This window comes from Thamnophis sirtalis, unplaced genomic scaffold (genome assembly GCF_051295495.1).
Source record: "Thamnophis sirtalis isolate CommonGarterSnake01/CBP01778 unplaced genomic scaffold, rThaSir2_p1.2 scaffold_7, whole genome shotgun sequence".
Lineage (NCBI taxonomy): Eukaryota > Metazoa > Chordata > Lepidosauria > Squamata > Natricidae > Thamnophis > Thamnophis sirtalis.
Genome location: NW_028261387.1, coordinates 22,408,906 through 22,425,425, shown reverse-complemented (window position 1 = coordinate 22,425,425; position 16,520 = coordinate 22,408,906). Strand labels below are relative to the sequence as shown.

General features: G+C 36.5%; 1 protein-coding gene across 2 annotated transcripts in view; it reads right to left on the bottom strand.

Moving 5' to 3' along the window:
* Positions 1–16,520, bottom strand: part of NEGR1 (neuronal growth regulator 1) — a 531,321-nt gene that overhangs the window by 469,800 nt on the left and 45,001 nt on the right. The window lies entirely within an intron of this gene.

Sequence of the window (16,520 nt, the reverse complement as noted above, 5' to 3'; positions counted from 1 at the left end):
AGGTTCATGTGGGAGACCCTGAGGCCCATTGCACTGTACTGGTTGCAACGGGATCCGGAACCCACCACTGACAAGGGATGACATTCTAGCAGTGTTCCAATTTCTCAGGGGCTGCCACAAAGAAGAGAGTGTCAAGCTATTTGCTAAAGCAATTGAGGTCAGGACAAGAAGCAATGGATGAAAACTAAAGAAGGAGAGAGCAACTTAGAACTAAGGAGAAATGACAGTTGGAACAGTTAGGCGCCTCCAGTGCCTCCAGAAGTTGTGAATTCTCCAACACAGGAAAATTGTAAGAAGAGATTGGATAACCATTTGTCTGCAATGGTATAGGGTTTCCTGCCTGAGCAAGAGGTTGAATTAGAAGACCTCCAAGGTCCCCTCCAACTCTGTTATTCTATTCTATATCTTTTTGGGTAAGAAGGAGGATGGAGAACTAGAATGGCTGGCAGAAAACGGACACAGTTTTCAATGCTGAACAGAGCTGAAAAAGCGATAAGGCACATGGCACATTGCTGTTTCTGCTTCACCACTGAATTTATGAAATACCACTGGCTGACCACAAAGATTGTGGATTGCTGCAAACAATTCTAGAATTGTACAAGGAAGCCTTAAAGGTTCCAAGACAATTGCTTAAAATTACTGAATACTGCAGTAGCAAATTACTACAATCTTGTGATCCCATAAAATCTGTCAGTAAGAGTTATTTAACCTTGTATAGTATGACATGTGTGCCTAAAACCGTTATGGCTACTACCTATTATTTTGATTCTCTACAAGCAATGAACAAATGTAACAGGAACTAGGTATTCCTTTGAAAACTTTATGTTATCTTCACACAATGAAGAACCATTAATGATGAATAATTTCAGGACATACGCTGTAAACATAGTACTTCTAAGACAGAACCGTGTGCATGAAAGATATAAACCTGTGACAAACTGGAAGTTGATATGAAATAACTTTGCTGCTATAGTGGCCAATTGGTATTGAGAAGTCTAAGAAAAACACTGAATTTTATATTACATCCAAACAATATTATAACTCTGAATATTCCTAAGTGTAGATTATTCAGTAGAAATGATACATATATCCTACACACACACACACACACACACACACACACACACACACACACACGAGACAGAGTGAAATATGTATTTATTCTTATATTTTTATTTATTTTCTTTCAAAACTGTTAAAAGCAGTAGTAAATTTTTTGACTCTCCAATAATTATACTGTGCGAGGTAAGAACAGCCTGGGAAAATTATGAGGAACCAACCAATTAAATCCTTTGAGCAGTTAACAAAACAGAAAAGGTATTTTACTGATCTGCAGCAGGTTTAATGTCCAGTTTGCCTCAACCAATACAATCAGGTACTGGGAGAATTTGAATATTCTTGATATTCAAGAAATATTCTTGAATATTATTAAATATTTCATATTCAAATATGATCATGCTTATTTGAAAGTGAGTTAGAATGAGTCCATTTGTGTGTGTATGAGAGGAGGGAGGGAGAAGGAGGGAGGGACAAGAGAGGAGAGGAGAGAGAGGTAGAGAGAACTAAAGACAACATTTAAAAACAGGGGAATGTGCAATGCATCCTTGATATCCTTTATTGCGTTAGGAAGTCCACAGCTAGATATGCTACTTTTAAAGTGGCTGCATCACACATTTTCTTGAAAGACTTTCAGTTTTCAAGTTATTTTACATTAAAGATGTAAAATGCCTAGGTACTGAGCAGAGAATGAGGGAGGGAGGGAGAGAAATTGCATACCTATGCAAACTTTATTGTACTTTCTGGCCCATGAAAGGTCCTCTCAAAAAGTGTTCCAGGAAGGGAGAGAACAACACGCTTAGCAATTTCTTGAATTTGATAAGGATACGATCAAGGGAGGCTCCGAACAGCTTGCCTCCCATGTACTCCACCCCCACCAAATGCCACTTCACCCTGGACTACGCCTGCCAGTTGCACAGCCAGAGAAGTTGCCTAGAAGCCACTGAGAAAGACAAAGCTCTGGAAGAATACTTGACTGCATCCAGTGTGGCATCCACTGAAAATCGGGTGGCCGCCATCAGCTTCTTGATGTCTGCAGCAGCCCATTATCAGAAGTGGGGATTCTATCTCGGAGTTGCTCCAGCCAAAGCAGAGTGGACCTATTGAAAAAGAAAGCCACAGCAGCCGCTCTGATCCCAAACGTTACGGCCTGGAAGGTCTTGCGCAGAACCAGTTCTGCTTTCTTAACCTCTGCTTTCAGGCAGTTGGAGATATTGCCAGTCACCACCGCAGAAGAGGAGGCTAGGCCTGCCAATGGAACATCCACAGCTGGAACCTGTAAGGCTTGAGCAAAGTCAGCGTTAAGGTTGTAAAACCTGCGGTCATTGCTTCCTGGAGTAGGAAATGTTCCAAGTTTGGCCCACTGATATTTGAGCACCTCCATGAACAAATCCGGGGTCAGAATTTCTTCCTTCTCAACCTGAGGCTTATAAAAAGGACCCTTCTTGGTCCCCCCCCACACTAGACGTTGAGGCAGCAGCAACTTGGGAGGGAGCTGGGGTGGGTATCTAAATCTGCAGTAGCCTTGGCCTTCCTTTGTAAGGAGCCAAACAGGGCAGGAGGAACAGGCCAGTGTTAGCGGGGGCCTCTGGGACCTGGGAATCTTCATCCTCAGAAAATTCCATATCCTTCTGCCTTTCCTCCTCCAGTCCGGATCCCTTGCTAGCTGTAGAAGGGAAGTCGATCTGCACACCCTGGCAGCAGAGGATTGGGGTTGGTCTGTATGACCTCATGGGTTCATGAGAAAACTTTCATCTGGAGGCCTGAAATTGGTGCTGCATTCCCGAGGCAATGCCCTGGGCAATGGCATGGGCAAGCACCGTCCTGGAAACCCTCAGAAAGTTCCAGATAAGCTGGAGTGAGACCAGGAGGCTCCAGATTGGGCCTGAAGCCTGCAGATTGTGTGGCCAAGTACGGCCTGGTGGAACCAGCTGCCCTGCGGCCAAAGGGATCTCCCCCAGTGTCCTGAAGACTGTGCGTCCAATCCACAGCTTGAGGAAGCTGGCCCACTGCTGAATCAAAGGGGATCACCGGTGGAGTACAGGCCCTGAAGAATACCTTTCTGGACACTGATAGTGGTTTTGGTGCTTGCGGCAGCTGAAATCATGCCCGCCGATTTCCATTCTCCAGTCACTTGCATCTTCAAGATGGCCGCTCTAATATGGAAGCCATCAACCACGCGGTCCTATGCCGAGCCTGCTCTGATCTATCCACTCCTCCAGCAGTTTCCTGAATAGTCCGCGACCCCCTCAGGTGATTCTGGGGGTTGCGCAGGTACAGCGCCCTCCGGCGCATGGCCCAGAGCCTCTCCTCTAACTGTCCAGTGGTTCAGGGGCTCCTGTTAGTGCAGTAAGACTAGCTTGTGCCAAAGGAAAAAAAGGCAGCCGTACAGAGATGCAAGGGAGAGAAAACCTTAAGGCAATAACCTCTAAATCCAAATGGAGAGTCAGCAAAAAGTACTCCTTCTGGGCCAAAGACTGAGGTTAATCTGGGGAGTCAGGAGGATGGAGTGGCCTCAAATTCTACCCCAGTTTCCGAGCAAATGGGCCATGTTAATACCCACATATGACTCCTCCCACACCTTGCTTCGGAGACATCAGTTAATTTATGAATAGAAATGGTTCATCTCGAAAATGTCATATATAAATTCTAGTCTCCATAATAAATCCCCTTAATATTAAAACCAGTTGCAAATAATGAATACCTTTTTAAACTCCTTATTATAAATGTGTATTCACAGCAAAATACTGTAAAGGGTGCCATGTACATACATGTATATGCAACATATATATATGTTGCAATTTGTGCTGATAAATAAATAAAGGGAGACTAGTATAGATCTATTTCAAGCTATTTAGCTCTCATCAGCTAGCCATACCCTTACTGGGATTTGAACCTGTGCTGTATTACATCTTAGGCAGTGGTGTTAGCCACTAAGCCACAGGTTCTCCATATAGATAGATAGATAGATGATAGATAGATAGATAGATAGATAGATAGATAGATAGATAGATAGAGAGAGAGAGAGAGAGAGAGAGAGAGAGAGAGAGAGAGAGAGAGATAGATAGATAGATAGATAGATAGAGATAGATAGATAGATAGATAGATAGATAGATAGATAGATAGATAGATAGATAGATATATATATATATATATATATATATATATATATATATATATATTGGTGCTGTTCCAGAATTGTAGATCCACTAATTGTACAATATGAACCTATTGGTTTTAAAATGGAAATATGTTTACAAGTGGAAGAAAGAAAGAAAAATGAATTTATTCATTTATTTCCCTCAATATATATTGCACAAGGTTTTTTTTAACGCACACCTAGGCATTTTTTATAATCAGCCCTTCCAGATATGTGCATTTCTGTATCCAACATCTCACAACTGTATTTTGTAAGCAGTTTTTATCTCACAAATTTAGAGAAGTATTCAGTCCAAGGAAAATCACTGTCCAATATATTTATTAACTCAGGATGTGTAAATAGGGTTGGTTCATTAAAACATACACACAAAGTGACATTCCATGCCATCCCTAAATTAGAAATAGATGATTGAAATGTTTCAGAAGAAAAAAAAAACCAGCATTTAAAATTGTTTGAAATGGACTTTAATTGCTCTTTCAATCTGTTAAACAGAGCTTATTGGTTAAAATGCAAGGCATAATGATTTCCGAACTGCAGTTGCTAAGGGATTTGTGTGCATAATTCATCTTATGCAGGGATTAATGTTCACTACCACATGATTTTCCACTGTATACAGTGGACAATTTCTCACCTTGTTGTAAAGTAACAATTAATATCACAACTAAATTGCAATGAAGGCAGTTTTTCTTTAATTTTGCTTTTGTTAATAATTTCGAGTTTGAAGAAAAACATATTTCTGAATCTGTATATATGCCTCACATGTTTCATGTTTCAGATAGCGAATATAAGAATTATTGTGATAGTTACATCAGTATGATAAGGATGATGAGACTTTTAAATACAGATATTGAAATCACGTAATACTTATTATATAGGTATAAAGTTGTTAACCCTAAAAGCATTTTAATGCTGATATATTGTTTCTTTTTTATTTTAGAGCTGAATTGAGACTTTCTGTTGTATTACCACTAGGGTATTGCTCCTAATTTTCAGTTTTCTCACATGGTTTCAATTATCTTGCATGAAATCACTCAAGATATTACCATGAATTCACTGCAATCTTGAAAAGTTCAATAAACTCTGAGTTTTCAAACGAATATGAAGAAAGTTGTGTGATGGATCATGGAGGATGGCTACCAAGCATGAAAAAGTTAGCAGTTGTTAACCCTATTTTTTTTCTTTTTATGACTCTTTAATCCTTTTATTTGGGATAGAGTTGGAGTGGCTGAATGCAGCTGAACATTTACTGCCTATGCAGAGTTCACAGCATATATTTTCTCTTTCCATCCTGATAAAGAAACATCCGTTGCTATCTAGAATTGAACTCTCAATCTTCTGAGTGGGAGGCAAGCATCTTCATCTCTAGGCCACCATGCCATTCCAGTTTTTAACTTATAATTATCTCAGGCTATATATTCAACTATTGAGATATGAACAATTTAATGGACTTTTCCAAGCAGATGCTATTGTTCAAATTGCAATTATTACAAGAGCTGATAGATATCGTACAGAAGAGTGATTTCTCACAAATGTTAGTCATGTAATCAAACCTTGATACATATCAAACTAAGGCTACTTATTCTAAGAACAATGTAAATATTTTCATATACATATCATGGGCAATTATATCCTTGGATTCTGAACCTAATATAGTAATGCAGGGCTATATAGAAAGCAATGTGTAACATCAGTTTTTGAAATCAACTTACAAAACAGTTTAAATCAATAATGTATACGGATTCAAAATGTGGTAAGTGTGCCATGATACATTTGGGAGCTCATCATGCTAATTCTATGAAGAAAGTCAATGGATATTTACCTCCAAATATATTCTTGAAGTCAATAGTGTAACATATGAACCAATCCCTATGACAATGGAAAGCCAATCAGTAAAGGCCTATAGAATTTGCAGTTTTCTTTCCAAGTTGCAGCAGCTGTTTGAAGCAAATATACAATAGCAAAAACTAAGAAACTATCAAGGTTTCATTCCTTTTGCCAAACTCAAACAGCTGCTACCTACCATCAATGCTGAAGCAGGTGCTAGTGCATGAATACTATTATTGCTAAAAAGAACAGACTAAGCAGTGATAGCTTGGTTCACCATAATATTATATCAAAATAGTTCTAAATTCCTCAAAGTGTTCAGATGGGAAAAGGGATTAAACTTTTTAAGATGGGTATAGGTTTGGGGAGAAGAAAAATAATACAGAAAAGGATTGGGTTTTTTTAATAATAATAATTTATTAAACTTACATATTGCCCAGGTTGATAGTAGTAGTAGTAGTAGTAGTATTCCAAGTAATCTAGTGTTTTTCATATAGCTGACATGTAATCTTAGATACTGCATCATTAAAAAAAAAGGATGCTTTTTCTTCATCTTCACAAACTTAAGGTAAAGGAATGGTTACTGCCTGACCTGAATGATAATTAAGCTGAAGTACACCTGAATGTTCAGAAACCTAACAATTTACTCCAAAGAAAAAGACAGGCTTTGAGTTACTGTGGGATCTGGAAATAGTCTATAATTTCTATAGAAATTAAATGTACAGATCCCAAATCCATTAAAAATGTATAACCATACTCTACCTCATCTACCTTACAAGTAGTACCCTTACTATAAAGGGTACTATTGAATGTGTGAATGTCGTGCTTTTAAAACACTACCAAACAATTTCATGAGAATCTTTTTCTCTCATTTTTCTAGACATCAGAATGCAGAATCCCTTACATGAGGTGTACTATTTGAAATTATTTTCTACAACCTAAGACAGCTGGAAATACATACTTCTATTCAGATCTGAGCATATTTTTTCCCAATGTATAGAATAAGTTCCCTTGAAGGTTTATGCTTCTGGAGAATTAGAGTTTGCTTTTAAAGCCTTTACTGATTCCATGCATGTTTTCCATGTAAAAGCAAATTGAAAATATAGGCCATATGAGTCTTGACAGCCTTGACTACTTCCTCACTCTCCAAGAAAGGAAGGGCAAAACTGCATATCCTTCTTGCAGATTTATGAACTTATGATCCTATCATGCATAAATAAGCCAATTCTCCATCATGCTTTAGCAGAATCCAAACCTAACACTGTCCTGCCTTAGTTAGTACCCATACAGCCTTTTTTGCCCTGGTCATCCTTCATAACAACAATAATAAATCATTTTGGCTTCCTAATTGCCTTTAACCATTTGTTCACTGGATACCCTTTCTATCTATGCTGGGTTTCTGCATTAAATGTCATGGCTCAAATCTGTTGCAGGTGTTCCAGATTAGATCAACCAGGAGATTTCTGTCAACTATATATGGGCATGGCCAGCTCAACATCACGAGAACCTGTGGTGGCCAGTGAAAACAGGCTTGCAAACTCCATTTTCAGTTGCAACAGCCTCCTGCATCCTTCTGCCAGCAAAAACAGAACTTGGAAGGGCCTCCTATGGCCCTTAATAGCAGAGGCACTGCAGGCCGGTTCTTCGCTGTTTTCAGAGGGGTCCTGTGGGCCAGATCTAATCACCCGGTGGGACGGATCCAGACCCTAGGCTTTCAGTTTGACAACCCTGATATCAAGTGTTTAATCAGGGACCATACTTTGTTAAAATAAAAATGAGTACATAGGCTACTTAGTATGTAGGCTATTTATATTTAACATTGGTTGAAGAATAATAGTTAAGGGGTAAATAACTGTTTAGTTAAGTAGCAAGGCCCAGTTACTCTTGTAATCATATAACTGGAAATGAGAAAGAGGCCTGAACTTTTTTCATTCCTGTATGAGTAAAGATTCCTAAAAATTGGATTAAATGATCTATATATTCTTATACTTCCTAATGAGCAGAGGTGGGTTCCTACCAGTTCGCACCTATTCGGTAGAACCGGTTCGTCAAATCTACCGAACCGGTTAGAAGAGGTTCCACCAGGGGACCCGGAAAGCAGGCCACACCTACAGAAGAGGTTCCAAATTTTTTTGAAACCCACCACTGCTAATGAGGTACAACAATGCATATTAAAGCACCTTTTTGTTATATGTCTTTGCACCCAAGATTCAGGGGCTCAGTGAGAACTTGTTATCTTATTTCATTTGACCTATGCCATTGCCTAATGATTGTTCTTTTCTCAGTACATGTATATTGTATTATACAATGTATATATACTCATATTAATCATACTAGTATGTAAACATGCATATTAGTCATACAAATTTCCCCATGCTTAAGGTCCAATGACTCACCATATTCCGTAAACAATCATTTCGATCCTCTCTAGTTGTATTGGTACGTTCTTTGGGTACATTTTTTTACCACAACACATATATACCTTGCAAGCTTTCATTTAGTAATTAGATTTGGGACAACAGGTCCTTTTGGAGATATATGCAGCAGCTTGACCATGAATAAATTCATGTGATACCAGTAGTCCTGAATCTGATCCCCATTTATACCAGCAACATTCAGCATTTATTTCTCAAGCATAATATTAGTAACCCAAGTGATACAGTTGCTGTTGTCCAATCAATGTGATTTTATTGTCTGAACATGGATTGGTTTTGTAAAGTGCATCAGATTTTGACCACATAGGTTTTATTGTGATTAGGTTTTACAGTGATTTCTATTTGCTGTCTTGTCTTGAAAAATACACCATTCCAGAGAAAGACAAATTTTTGGAAAAAGAGGTCTAAAGATATTGTGATGATCCAAATGAGAAAGCAAAACATAGTACGAAATACTATGGGCAAGTAAAAGCAAGTATTTTTGGAAATGATACAGTCATGAGAAGTAAATAACAGTCCTGTGTTACATTTCTCAGGACTGTATCATTTCCAAAAATGATAACCAAGACAGAATATAATAGCAGCCTTGCAAAATATTCCAAATAAGAAGCAAGACTAGAGGTATTACTGTATTATTTTAAGGTTACATTAACAGAAGCTTTAAGCCTGAAAGTACATGTCTACCTCCCCCACCATACCTTTACAGTCTATTGGTGAAATTCATTTTTTTTTTACTACCGGTTCTGTGGCGTGGCTTGGTGGGCATGGCAGGGCAAAATATCCATTCCCTTCCCACTCTTGGGCTAGCCAGAGTGGAATTTGCCAGCTTTCTGAACTACTCAAAATTTGGGCTACCGGTTCTCCAGAACCTGTCAGAACCTGCTGGATTTCATCCCGTTACAATTCTAGAAAGTAGGGAGGGTCCCTTCTGAGACATTTGCTACTCCCTCATTTCTTCTGCAGACTCCATTATCATTTGTTTGATCATTGTCTAGTCTACTCTTCAACCTTTCTCTCAAGATCATTCCAATATACTGTTACACATTACCATTAAGAAATAAAAAAGACAAAGACAATTGAATTGAAATAAAAATGAAATTATTGATGTTACCCATTTGAAAACAGGTTTTATCCTCTCCTCTCCTTTGTTTTCTTTTTTCTCTTCTTCATTTCTTAAAAAAATTATATTTTCTTAATTGAATCATCCAATCCAAATTCAGGCCTATCTAATTCAGAACCTGTCTTCAAATTGCTTAAAGTTTTCTTTTCTTACAAAGTTCCTTTCCTGTATCTGATCTTTTAAGGACTGTTGCTCAAAGGCTCCAATTTAGACAGCTGAAGCTGGGTAAAAAAACAACCTAAGTTTTCACTCATTACTGTGGGAAGAGTGAGAAGGTAATTTGTTTGCCTTGGAAGAAACAACCATGGTATCTGTTATGAGGGTTCTCCCTCTCTCTTTTGTTAGGGTTCTCTTTATCATTCTGTAATCTTTTGAACAAGTGTCTGAAACAAGCCAAGTGAAGAAGAATGAAGATAAAAGAGAGCATCCTACATCCCTTAGTTGCTGGGTAAGTGCAAGAATCCTGCATCTCATCCATGAAAAAATGTCAGTGGGGATTCCTCCTTTCACTGTTCATGTCCAAAACAATGTTTTATTTTTTTTTAAAAAATAAAACCCGGGTATATTAAAAATAAATAAATAAATAAATAAATAAATAAATAAATAAGGAAGAAGAAGAAGAAGGAGGAGGAGGAGGAGGAGGAGGAGGAGGAGGAGGAGGAGGAGGAGGAGGAGGAGGAGGAGGAGGAGGAGGAGAAGAAACAACTTTTGGTGACGGATTTCATTCTACCTCACAACAGGAAGCTTTACTGCCACTTACAGCTTAGAACAAATTTTCTGCACCCATTGTATCATACCGTTTCTTTGTTTCTCCAAGTCTCTAATTAGCGTCTCTTTCTATGGCACCTTTTCACATAAACTCCCTTGTGTGCTCATTCTCTCACCCAGTATTCCTTGGCAGCCTACAATGAGCAGGGAGGCTATCCCAGGACATGAGTAACTCAGACTGTTAAGACTCCTTGATGACTTGCCTCACTACGTTGCATCTAAGAACTGTTCTTTCAGTCTCATTCTTTCCCTTGTGACAGGCGAAAGGCTACCTCCCTCATACTAAAATGCCTCCATTTGTTAGATCTGCTGGCTGCATTCTGGTTTTGTGCTGCTGGCACTTTTCCTTGCCTCGTCTCTCAAAGTTTCCTGGTTGGCTATATCTCCCTTTTTCATTATTTTATCAGCAGTATGCAACATTTCCCACTCTGTATCCTTTTGAAACAGGGTTAACAGGGTTGACAGGATCTCAGTGAAACACATAAAATCAGGAGCAGACAGTCAAATCTTCTGGCAGAAGGCTACCTTTTCCAACTGCACCCCCAACCAACCACCCATGTAAACACACACACACTGGGAAAAGTTTCAATGAAACAATGTGGCATTTTCTGGAGGGCTTAGTACAAAGGGCCTTAGAAAAGATGGTGAAATGGAAAGCTTGAAGAAACAGGTCAGGGAAACAGAAAACTACAAAAAGATTAGCTAGCTGAGGTAATACCTCTAAGTGAAATCTGCAAATATGGGCAGCAATGTAAGGCTTGGAATCAGAGGTAGACAGATCATGATTATAGGTGCTGCAGAAAAAGGTGTAAATACAATTCCGGAGAATAGAAACAAGGAGGCCAAACTGAAGTACATGAAGTGAGAAATGTGATGTCTTCAAATGATTTACAGCACAACTTGGAAAATCCTTTCCAATCAGCTACTGCTGGCAGACATAGGCATCGGTAGAAATCCTGATGATACAACATGCATCATGACATCACTGCTCAAATGTCACAAATTCAGGCTTTTGTGTCAGTCGTATGAGGCATCAATGACATAAGCATATAATTTATATCATCTATGCAATGGCATTAAGATGTGTATGATCACTCTTGCCCTTCCCACTTTTCATGCTTTTCCTCTGGATGCCCATGTTAGCAGAGACTAAATAGACAATGAAGGGAGCTTAGTGAATAAAGGCAATTTCTATGAAGCAAGTATGTTTCAATTTCTATGAAGCAAGTATGCACTGAGTAATGCAGATAGAGCAGGAACTGAACAGCCTTGACAAAATTTCCTGAAGTAAATTATATTAATCTAATGATCTGGCATGGCCACTTATCTCTAAGCTGGTCAGAACTGGACTTTATCTACAGGCAATGAGATAATGGCTGCACAGAATACAGGTACCATAAATTTTTTAGAAGAGCAATCTGTACATGACTTGATATAACCTTGCTTGGTTTATTATAATTACTTATATGAATATTCAATATTGTGCATACAAATTCATACATATTCTGTTCCTGTCTTATCCAAATGCCTTTTTTCCTTCACCAAGAGGTGCCTGATAATCATTATTCTTTCTTAGGGAATAAAGGTGCACATTGTTATTTTGTCTGCAATCTGTTAGTTGAGTGACCTGGGATATTTCCACCATCAGAATGAAATTGACTACCCAAGTATTTAGGCTAGGATTGACAATAAGAGAATGTAGGTAGTGCCTGAGTAAGTTTTGAGCAATTGACTAACACGTTCTTAAATAGAAGTAGTTAATAGACAGGCTTGAATCATCCTTGGGTAATTATGTATTTTTATTGCTAATTTACTGCTAATTTGCTGTTCATTACTGTCTCTCTGTAGTTCTCGTGCTTTCAAAGTGATTCTTTGAATAAATTAAATATGGCATGCCACAAAAAGAATGTTGACATAATAAATCCTAGCCAAAACCTCTACAATTCCTCATGCAATGGCTTCTGGATGTTAAGAAAGAATCCTGCTTGAATTCAGAGACTGCTGGTTGCTTGACAGACATTGCAATAAACAAATAGATACTGGTGAGTGGTTGAATAATGTCATGGAAAAGAAATCTAGCTATTGATGGCTGCCTTATAATAACCATCCAGGCTGAGTTCAAGAACTCAGAAGTTGATGGATTTGTACATTTTCTATTAAGTGTCAAAAACTAAAACCATTCTGTGATTGTCCTGAGAAGCAGGTTCTTTAAAAGAAAAAGCCAAAGCATACAAATCATCATCCCTCTTGTAACCAACATTAAATAATTTCTTTGTACCCCATCCAAAATTATTTAGAGACCCTGAATTCTTCAGACAAATTTTATAGCTGACACAACTGAATATAGAAAGTTAGAGAAAATGCCAAACTTTCTTTCCATTAAATATCATTTAATTAAAAAAAAATCAACCACATTTTATATCAAAAATTACATCATTTTCAGTGTGCATTGCAGTAATCACATTTTCTCTTAATGATACTGTATCTTTGCCAATAGTTTTTAAATAAGAAAGGTTTTAGAAATAAATATTTGGAAGGTGTTGCAAACAAGCCTACAATAAATATGGCCCTTAAAAATTCCAGTTAATTGCATTTGGATACCTACAATATGATGGCAGATACAAAAGGTTTAAAACTGTTTGTAATATTTTAAAAACATTAAAATGCACTTTTCCATTGTAAAAAAAAACCCTGCATGGGTTTATAACCTTTAATAATTAATTTGAGCATTGTGATTATTTAGCTTTCCCTGCTCTTAAAACATAGGACATTTATGAGCATAGGACACTGCATGGTGACACAGTGGTTAGAATGCAGTAGTGCAGGCTAACTATGCCCACTGCTAGGAGTTTGATCCTGACTAGTTCAAGTTTGACTCAGCCTTCCATCCTTCTGATGGTAAAATGTAAACTGCTCAGGGGATGTTATAAAGTACTATGGAACAGTATATAAGTCTAAGTGCTATTGCTGTATTGATTTCCTCTTTTGCAAAGTAATCTGCAAAGATGATATAAAACAGACCAAATCCATCAGCATTAAACTAGAATTTTGTAACTGGCTTGTTACAGCTACAAATGATTATTAATGCAATTAGAATCACTTTAGGAATTATTTTCCTCTACAATGCTCCTCCATGTGAATAAACTAGACAGAGGAAGGAATTGAAAGCAGAAGCTATCATAATTCTACAACATAATACCAGGATTGCAATTGTCACACTGCTCTTTAATAGGAGACTTTGCATAGAATGAGTTATGGCAACGTACATAGAACTAGTATAAATATGAATATGAATCTGCCAACTATTTATAAGTTGTATGAATTTTTTTTCCTGTTTCTTCATGGTGTTTTAGTTTTTGACCATTTCTATTAGTGCTGTTTTCTGTCTCTCAAAGTAAGATTTTGGGCTGCTGTTGCTAAAATGATATATTTCATCAAGCATATGTGTGGGTATCTACAGAGAAAAAGTTTCACATGACTTTGTGACATCCCATGACTTTCTCATGAGTCACTCTTCTCCTGCATATTCCTGTGTGATTATGTTGATGGAGCTAACATTATTTGAATGACTTTGGCAGGAATAGAGGTTTGGGGCAATATTATTATGGTGGGTATTTCTAATTAATAAATAAGCTATATTAGAACCATATTTGTACACATTGTGGGTGCATTATAAAATTGCCATTGCATGATGCCATTATGCCCTATTTGCATATGATCCATATGATCCAGATTTTGTTAATCTTGAATTTTTAGTGTCAGATAATTTTTTTTCAATAGCAGCAATAGAATTACTGTATACTATATAGTGAATTTAATCCTTGTAGATACCTTTACTGCAAAGCTTGCAGAATTTACTGATAACTTTGTGAAGATAAATAATGGCACTTAAAATTCAAGATTGCATTAGATTGCTCGGCAACTTCTCTAGCATTTCATTAGCAGGCTTTATTATTTTCCTCTACAATGCTCCTCCATGTGAATAAACTAGACAGAGGAAGGAATTGAAAGCAGAAGCTATCATAATTCTACAACATAATACCAGGATTGCAATTGTCACACTGCTCTTTAATAGGAGACTTTGCATAGAATGAGTTATGGCAACGTACATAGAACTAGTATAAATATGAATATGAATCTGCCAACTATTTATAAGTTGTATGAATTTTTTTTCCTGTTTCTTCATGGTGTTTTAGTTTTTGACCATTTCTATTAGTGCTGTTTTCTGTCTCTCAAAGTAAGATTTTGGGCTGCTGTTGCTAAAATGATATATTTCATCAAGCATATGTGTGGGTATCTACAGAGAAAAAGTTTCACATGACTTTGTGACATCCCATGACTTTCTCATGAGTCACTCTTCTCCTGCATATTCCTGTGTGATTATGTTGATGGAGCTAACATTATTTGAATGACTTTGGCAGGAATAGAGGTTTGGGGCAATATTATTATGGTGGGTATTTCTAATTAATAAATAAGCTATATTAGAACCATATTTGTACACATTGTGGGTGCATTATAAAATTGCCATTGCATGATGCCATTATGCCCTATTTGCATATGATCCATATGATCCAGATTTTGTTAATCTTGAATTTTTAGTGTCAGATAATTTTTTTTCAATAGCAGCAATAGAATTACTGTATACTATATAGTGAATTTAATCCTTGTAGATACCTTTACTGCAAAGCTTGCAGAATTTACTGATAACTTTGTGAAGATAAATAATGGCACTTAAAATTCAAGATTGCATTAGATTGCTCGGCAACTTCTCTAGCATTTCATTAGCAGGCTTCCTACATATTGCTGCTTTAATTAGCAGTTTCACTATGGGATTTACCTGTGACTGTTTTGGTTGAAACTTGTTCACTAATGAATTATTTCAATAAATTAAGAATCAGGGAGAGTTGTCTACCTAAAACCAATCTACAGTTTATTAGCAAACATGTAATTATTATGCATGTAAAAAGTCATTAAATAAACACAGTGCATGTACCATGGACATCTCAACATGGTTAGAAAAAAAGGAAACAAAAGTGGCTTCTGCAGACTCAAGAACTTGCACTTCTTACATTTAAAAAAACCCCAATATACATTTTATAGTTGTATTTCTTATCTAACAATCAAAAACCCCAAAATGGATTTATAGTATATTTACAATTCAATAAAGTATAATCTTTAGAGAGATGTTCCACTTGGTCCCAACACTATTGGAAGTATATAAAAGGAGAATATAAAAGAACATGTTTTCTGTGACAGACCTCAAACTTTGGAACCTTTTGCCATGAGTAATCAATGTATTTTCATTTTGATATCTTTCCAATTTAATCATTATTTAAGTAGTTATTTGTGTGGGATTGGGGACTTTATAAATAGGGATAATGAATGTTATTGTTTCTTTAATGGCTTGTCTTTTTCTTTATTTTTGATTGTACAATTATGCACTAATAATTGTATTTTATTTTAATACCATTATTTTTATTGCTTTATTAATTGCTTTTATCACTGTTTATTAGTGAAAAGACAGAATATATATTTCCTACTAACAAAGGGAGAATATTTATTACCTCTTACTGCTGCTGTTTCTGAATAGAAAGGGTCAGAAGTCATTGGGAATAAAGATATATTTATATTATTCCGATCAGTTCTCAAATGTCCAAGCTGACATCTAAGGCACTAAATAGGAAAGGAGCCTTTATGTTTTACCGTTTTCCTCTTCAAACTAAGCATTGATAATCATCATCATCAAAAAAATGAATAATTGAAAGATAGTTGTAATGTAGAGAGAAACATACACCACTATGGTTAAGGTCTAAATCCCAAAAGGACAAAGACTGCCTTCTGAAAAAGAATGATTTATTCTACTGCACTTTTATTTTATTTTATTTTATTTTATTTTATTTTATTTTATTTTATTTTATTTTATTTTATTTTATTTTATTTTATTTTATTTTATTTTATTTTATTTTATTTTATTATTTTATTTTATTTTATTTTATTTTATTTTATTTTATTTTATTTTATTTTATTTTATTTATTTATTTATTTATTTATTTATTTATTTATTTATTTATTTATTTTACATTTTGCTAGTTAATAGCATATCTGAGGAATGGCCATGGCCTTGATATGAATTTATAGGAAGAGGAAAGGCTCCTGC